Below are 8,417 nucleotides of genomic sequence, written 5' to 3' on the forward strand. Positions count from 1 at the left end.
TGAGGTTAAAGTCATTTAATAGAATAAAACACAAGGTTTAGTACACTGGAAGTGATGAGGTGGGCAAAGATGGAAGGAACATGTAGGTGGATGAAATATATGAATCTTGTGAGCATTTTAACTCTCTTCATCCGTGTTCTCCTACAATCTGGAATTCTATATCATAAGATCTTTGATTATGAGCATTATAAACCTCTTGAACATATATAGGACTAATGCAATGCTTTTGAAAGAGTATTACAGAGTACAACTTAGTCGTGGTAAATGAGAATGATTAGCAATCTCAAGAACTCTAAATTAGGGGCTGGAGTGATAGCACAACAGGTAGAATGTTTGCCTTGCATGCGGCCAACCCGGGTTCAAATCCCAGTCAGCATCCCATATGGTCCCCTGAGCACCGCCAGGAGTAATTCCTGAGTGCAGAGCCAGGAGAAACCCCTGTGCATCGCCGGGTGTGACCCAAAAAAGCAAAAAAAAAGAAAGAAAAAAGAAAAAGAACTCTAAATTATATCTGCAGACTTGTTTTAGTATCTGGACTCCTACTACAGTGCTCCCAGATAATTGAAAATCAAGGTTTAATTAGACATGATGTTGTTAAACTGTATATTCTATCTCTACAGAACTTAATATTTCTTTTTTTTTTTTTTTTGGTTTTTGGGTCACACCTGGCGATGCACAGGGGTTACTCCTGGCTCTGCACTCAGGAATTACTCCTGGCGGTGCTCAGGGGACCATATGGGATGCTGGGATTTGAACCCGGGTCGGCCGCGTGCAAGGCAAACGCCCTACCCGCTATGCTATCACTCCAGCCCCAGAACTTAATATTTCTGTTGATCTGACTAGGACCCATAGCAAATGGGTATTGGTCGCATTTTCCAAAAAATTTACTGCTGGAAAAACAGCCCTCCCAATAGTCTGGAAACAGGTTCAGTCTGTTTGGATCAAGCAGTGGCCCTTGCAAAAGAAAAACTTTGCATGAATTGGTTACAGAGCAGCTTGATTTGGGACATATCATTACTACCTTTAGTCCTTGGAATTCACTTGTATTTGTTATTAAGAAAAAGACTGGTAAATGGAGAATATTAACTGATTTAAGAAAAGTCAATGTCTGTATGGAATCAATGGACCCTTTACAGCTGGGCCTGCCTAACTTGGCCCATAATTCCAAAGAAGTGGAATATTATAATAATTGATTTAAAAGGTGGTTTCTATAACATCCATTTAAGGGAAGAGGATAGAGAGAAATTTGCTTTTACTGTGCCTTCTTTAAATAATGAGCATCCTACTAAAAGATTTAAGTGGACTGTTTTGCCACAAGGGATGATGAACAGATAGACAATGTGCCAATATTTTGTTAATCAACCATTGGATGTAAGATGTAATAAGGACACAGTACCCTGAAATTTGGCAGAGCCTGGCAAGCTACCCGTGGTGTATTCGATATGCCAAAAACAGTAACAACAACTCTCACAATGGAGATGTTACTGGTGCCCACTTGAGCAAACTGGTGAACAACGGGATGACAGTGCTACAGTGCAGTGTTTTTGTGTTGGGGGGGGGGTGCGGGGCGATGCTCAAGGCTTACATCTGAGCTCTGAACTTAGGCATCGCTCCTGGCAGACTCAGGGGACCATATTGGATGCTGGGCATGGAATCCAGGTTGGATGCATGAAAGGCAAACTCCCTATCTACTATACTTTTGCTCCTGAGTGCAGAGCCTGAAATAACCCTTGAGCATTGTCAGGTGTGACCCCACAACAACAACAAAAGTAAACAACCTTGTCTTATACTAATACTAAGAGGAGACTCAGTTTTTCTCCATTGAGTAATATATTGGCTTGTGGAAAACGGTTTTAACTATATTGAGGAAAGTTCCTTTTATCCCCATCTTATTGAGCATTTTTATCACTGAATGGGTGTTGGATCTTGCCAAATGTATTCTATGTATCTTTCAATATGATCATATGGCTTTTATTTTTGCTTATATTGATAAGGCATATTACATTGATTGGTTTGCGTATGTTAAATCATCCTTGCATCCCAGGCTAAATCCCACTGATCACATTGTATGTCGTTTTCTTTTTTTCCTGTTTTGTATTGGGACCAGATCTGACAGTGCTCAGGGCTGACTCCTGGCTCTGCAATCATGGGTTATTTTGGTAGGCTCTGGGGATCATTTGGAGTACCAGAGGTGGAACCCCGATTGGGTGCATGCACTCTCTCCACTGATCCCTGCATGGTTGTTTTTCATGTATTGTTTGATTTGGTTTGCTAATATTTTGCTTAGGACCTGTGTGTGTATGTTCATCATGAATATAGGTTTGTAGTTTCCTTTTTTTACTGGAGTCTGTCTGCTTTTAGTGTCTGGGCAAGGTTTGCCACATACAAATTGGGAGAGTTTGTTTCTTTGATTTCCTGAAAGAACTTGAAAAAGAATGAAAGTTAGTCTTTAAATATTTGGGAAAAACTCGCTAGTAAACCCACTTGGGCTCGGGTTTTATTTTTGGAGAGACTTTTGATTACCATTATTTTTTGTGGGGCGGGGGGTTGGAGAGTGTATGTTCACACCTGGCGGTGCTCAGGGGCTACTCCTGGCTCTGCACTCACAAATTACTCCTGCAGTGCTCAGAGGATCATATGGGATGCAGGAGATCGAACCCAGGTTGGCTGCATGTAAGGCAAGCGCCCTACCCACTGTACTATCTCTCCAGCGCTTGATTACCATTTCATCTTCCTTGTTAGTAATTGTTCTGTTCAGGTGCCTTCTTTCCTTTTGGTTCAGCCTGGGAAGTTACAAGAGTCTAAAATTTTATTGATTTCTTCTAGCTTCTCTGATTTCATGCCATAAATAGTTTTGTAGTGATCCCTGATGATCCTGTGAATTTCTGTGATAACATTGCCCTTTCATTTATGATTTGATTTATTAGGGAATTCTTTCTTTGTGAGTCTAGCTAGTGGTTTGGCAATCTTGTTTATTCTTTTCAAAGAACCAGCTCTTGGGGCTGGAGCAATAGCACAGCGGGTAGGGCGTTTGCCTTGCACGCGGCTGACCCGGGTTCGATTTCCAGCATCCCATATGGTCCCCCGAGCACCGCTAGAGGTAATTCCTGAGTGCATGAGCCAGGAGTAACCCCTGTGCAATGCGGGGTGTGACACCCGCCCAAAAAAGAAAAAAAAACAAAGAGCCAGCTCTTCCTTGTAAGCTTCCGACCCAAGTTCGATCCCTGGCATCCCAAGCACTGCCAGGAGTGATTCCTGAGTGCAGATCCAGGAGTGATCTCTAAGCATTGCCGAAACCCCCTCCCCCCAAACAAAGAACTGGCTCTTGGTTTCATTTACTTATCTATTATATTGTGACAGGGTCACACAATGCAGTGCTCAGGGCTGACTCCTGGCTCTGTGCTCAGGGATCACTCCCGGTGAGACTCAGGAGACCAGGTGGAGTGCCTGATTTCAAACCCAGATAGGTCACATGTAAGGTAAATGCCCTACCCGCAGTAGAGCTCTGTGAGAGCTCAGGCCCTCACAGAGCTTTGGAATTACTTTGTTTTTACTTTCCATTTCATTGATTTCTGCTTTGTTTTATTATTTCATTCTATCTGGTTGACTTGGGTTTCATCTATTGTATTTTTTTTCCCTAGCTGCTTAAGCTGTGCTGTTAGCTTTTTAATTTGGACGTTTTTGTTTGTTCGTTTTGGGGCCACGCCAGGCAATACTCAGGACTGACTTCTGGATATGTGCTCAGGGACCATTCCTGGCAGGCTTGGGGGACCATATGGGATGCTGGGGGTCAAAGACAGCTTGGCTGCATGCAAGGCATGTTGTACCATCGCTGGTCTAGAAAAAAAAATTAAATAGTAAAGAAGGTTCTCTCGTTTTTTTTTTTTTTTTTTTTGCTTTTTGGGTCACACCTGGCGGTGCACAGGGGTCACTCCTGGCTCTGCACTCAGGAATCACTCCCTGGCGGTGCTCAGGGGACCATATGGGATGCTGGGAATCGAACCCGGGTCAGCCGCGTGCAAGGCAAATGCCCTACCCGCTGTGCTATTGCTCCAGCCCCAAGAAGGTTCTCTCGTGCTTCTTGCAAAATGGGTTTAAAGTTCACGAAGTTTTAAAACTGTTTCCTGTTCATTAAGCTTTGTATTGTTTCTTCAATCTGAATGATAACATAGCTAAGAGGAAGGAATATTCATAGTGAAGGAATATTCATAGTGAGGGGTTAATTTCCATGAGTTGTGGGGGATTTTTTTTGTGTGTTTGTTTATTACTCTATCTACCTATTCTTTTCTGGCTCCTAAAGTGTCATTTGATAGATTTGCTGTGACTCATGGGATTTCCTTTTTATGTAAGTCCTTTTTTTTTTTTCCTCTTTCGGTCACACCTGGCAATGCACAGGGGATACTCCTTTACTACTGGTGGTGCTCCGGGGACCATATGGGATGCTGGGAATTGAACCCAGGTCGACCACGTGCAAGGCAAACGCCCTACCCATTGTGCTATTGCTCCAGCTCCTTTATGTAAGTTTTTATTACTTGTTTTTGGGTTTTGTTTTATTTTTGGGCCACACCCAGCGATGATCTGAGTTAATTCCTGTCTGTGCCCTCAGGAATTAGCCCTGGAAATGCTCAAGTTTACCTTATGGGATGTTGATGATCAAGCCAGTTAGCTGCAGGCAAGGCAATTTCCTTACCTACCGTACTATTGCTTTAGCCCCTGGTGAATTCCTTTTTGATCTTCCTGTTTTCAATAGTCTGCCTCTGTTTTGACTTTTGTCATTCGGATTACAAAATGTCTAGGACTTTAAAAAAAATTTTTGGCCTATTTTTTTCTGGATCTGTTCAGGGCTCTTGGATCTGAGTGTCTGCACACCTCAATTTGAGGAAATCATTTTTTCCCTTTTTTCTGTCTTGTTTTGTCTTTGGACCACACCTGGCAATACTTAGTACTTAATCCTGGCTCTGTGCTCAGGAATCACTCCTGGTGGTGCTCAGGGGACCATATGATATATGAGGAATATAACCTGGTTGGTCTTGTGCAAGGTAAGTGCTTTACCTGCTGTACTAGCATTCCATTCCCTGGGCTTTCTATTTTTCTTGTTTGTTTTTGGGCCACTTCCAGCGGTGTGCGGGATTTAATCTTGGCTCTGTGCTCAGGAATAACCTCAGGCGTGCTCAGAGGACCATATAGGCTGCTGAGGATCAAACCCAGGTTGGTCACATGCAAGGCAAGTACCCTACCTATTATACTATAATTCCATCTTCAATTTGGGGAAACTCTTTTATCTTTTGGGTAGTGGTTTGTGGTTCTTCATTCAATCTGCTTTCCTCTATTGATTCTGATGATTTTTTTCAGGGCGGGGGCCCTTATCCAGAGGTGCTCAGAAATTACTGTGCATAGAAATTACTTCTGCTGGTACTTGAGAGACCATATGAGATGCTGAACATCAGTTCCAAGTCAGCCATATGCAAGGCAAATGCCTTACCCACTGTACTATTTCTCTGGCCCTGTAGATGCTTACATTGTTCCTCTTGAATTTATCCTATAGTTTACTAGTGTGCTGTTCACTTATATTTAGACTTTTCCCCACCATGTTATGTTTGAGATGTTTCTTGAATCGCATTTGTAGCTTGCCAATCTTCTCTTCAACTACTATATTACCTTTTTTTTGCCTTTTTGGGTCACACCTGGCGATGCACAGGGGTTACTCCTGGCTCTGCACTCAGGAATCACCCCTGGCGGTGCTCAGGGGACCATATGGGATGCTGGGAATCGAACCTGGGTCGGCCGCGTGCAAGGCAAACGCCCTACCCGCTGTGCTATCGCTCCAGCCCCTACTATATTACCTTTTAAAAACTGAAATCTTAAGTATGGCTGTAAAACAATGCATGCAACATTGTTTTTACCACTTTTGACGTTGAACTTGTGCTTCTTATGAGTGCTCAGATGTGTCTCTTGCAGGCAACAGGAAGTTGAATTCTGTTTTTTGATACATCCTGTTACTCTGTGCCTCTTGAGAGGTGAGATCAGGTTATTGGTGTTAAGTGAGATTAGTGATAGGATTACAATTTTTTTGGCGTTTTGGGTCACACCTGGTGCTGCACAGGGGTCACTCCTGGCTCTGCACTCAGGAACTACCCCTGGCGGTGCTCAGGGGACCATGTGGGATGCTGGCAATCGAACCCGGGTCGGCTGCGTGCAAGGCAAATGCCCTACCTGCTGTGCTATCGCTCCAGCCCCTAGGCTCCAGGGTTTTTTTTTACCTCTCTGAGCATCCAAGCCCCAGCCCCCACCCGGAGAGCTCTTTGTGGCCACTTCCGGGGAGGAACCTGTTAGAGGAGATTATCTTCCCTGGCTCCAGAATTCTGCCCTGATGCTTGCACGCTGCTAGGCTTGAGACCATGCTGCTGTGATTCTCTAGCCCCCTCGCTCTGCGTGGCTGGTTCCGGTGGGTATTTGTTAGAGGTGAGTATCTCCCCTGGGTCCCAAATCTTACACGAAGATTTCATAATGCTAGGCTTGAGTCCCCTGATGGTCTGAGGATCCAGTCCCCTTGCTCTTCATGGCTGGTTCCGGGGGGTACCTATTAGAGGAGAGTATCTCCTGTGGGTCCAGAGGTTTGCTCTGATGCCTCCATGCTGCAATGATCATGTCCCCTGCTGCTATTAGGCTCCAGCCTGCACTCTCTTTGTGGCCCTTTCTGTGGGATACCTGTTGTGAAGAGGAATTCCCCTGGGTCAAAAGTTTGCTCAGACGCCACTACGTTGCTCTGCTCTAATCCTCTGCTGTACTGAGGGTCCGGTCCCCACGCTCTTAGCGTATTGCTTAAAGAAATGTATCTACCTGGGTTCAAATATGCAAAGGTCAGCCCCAACACTGCAGCGCTGCCAGGCTCAAGTCCCTTGGTGCTCTGAGGCTCCAACTCCTGAGCCTTTCGCAGTTGCTTCTGGGGGTTACATGTTAGAGGAGACTATATCCTTTGGGTCCAAAATTTTGCCTTGTGGGGCCGGAGTGATAGCACAGCGGGTAGGCCGTTTGCCTTGCACGCGGCCGACCCGGGTTCGATCCTCAGCATCCCATATGGTCCCCCAAGCACCGCCAGGAGTAATTCCTGAGTGCAAATCCAGGAGTAACCCCTGAGCATCGCTGGGTTGTGACCCAAAAAGCAAAAAAAAAAAAATTCTGCTTTGTCATCAACATGCTGCTAGTCTTGAGTCCCCTGCTGCACTGAAGCTCAAGCTCCCCCACCATTCACGGTCTGTTCAGGGGGGCTACCTATTAGAGGAGAGTATCTTCCCTGTGTAAAATGTCTGCCCCAAGGCATGCTAAGCTGCTCTTAGACCCTAGCCCTTATGTTCTTCTCAGCAGGTTTGAGGGGTACTTTTTATGTATTTATTTTTTTATTTATTTGCTTTTTGGGTCACACCTGGCGATGCACAGGGGTTACTCCTGGCTCTGCACTCAGGAGTTACTCCTGGCGGTGCTCAGGGAACCATATAGGATGCTGGGATTCGAACCGGGGAAGGCCGCATGCAAGGCAAACGCCCTCCCCACTGTGCTATCGCTCCAGCCCTGAAGAGTACTTTTAAGAGTATCTCCCCTGGGTCCAAAAGTCTACCCACATGGCTCGACGTTGTTAAGCTCGAGTCCTCTGCTGCTCTGAGGTTCCAGCCCTCGCACCCTTCACTCACCTTTCTGGAGGTATCTGTTAGAGGATAGTGTCTCCCATGGTTCCAAAAGTCTGCCCTGACACTACTACAATGTTAGGTTCCAGCCCATGCAGCTCTGAGTCTCAGCCCTTGCGCTCCTCGGGGTCAGTTCCAGGGAGTACGTGATAGGGGAGACCCTTGACCCAAAAATCTGCCTCAATAGACTTTTTTTTTTTTTGCCATCACACTGGTAGGCTCAAGTCCCTTGTTGTTCTAAGGGACCAACCCCTCCCTCCCCCCCCCCCGCCCCACACTCCTTGGAGCCGATTCAAGGGGTATCTCTTAGAAAGCAGTATCTCTCCCTCCTGCATCCAAAAGCCTGCCCCGACTAGGTTCAGTTGCTAGGTTCGAGGCAATGGTGCTCTGAGGCACAGCACCCAAGTGCTTGGTGGCTGATTCCTGGGGGGACCTGTTAGAGGAGAGTATCTACCCTAGTTACAAAGGTCTGCTCTGATATTAGCACGATGCTAGGCTCGAGTTCCCTGATGCTCTGAGGCACAGTCCCGAGCACTTTGCGGTCAGTTCTGAGGGTACCTTTTATTTTTTTTCTTTATTTTTTTCTTTTTGGGTCACACCCAGCCATGCTCAGGGGTTACTCCTGGCTTTGCACTCAGGAATTGCTCCTGGCAGTGCTTGGGGGACCATATGGGATGCGGGGGGGGGGGGGGGGGGGGGGGGATGATTGAACCCTGGTGGGATGCATGCAAGGCA

Source organism: Sorex araneus, chromosome X (genome assembly GCF_027595985.1).
Source record: "Sorex araneus isolate mSorAra2 chromosome X, mSorAra2.pri, whole genome shotgun sequence".
Taxonomy (NCBI): domain Eukaryota; kingdom Metazoa; phylum Chordata; class Mammalia; order Eulipotyphla; family Soricidae; genus Sorex; species Sorex araneus.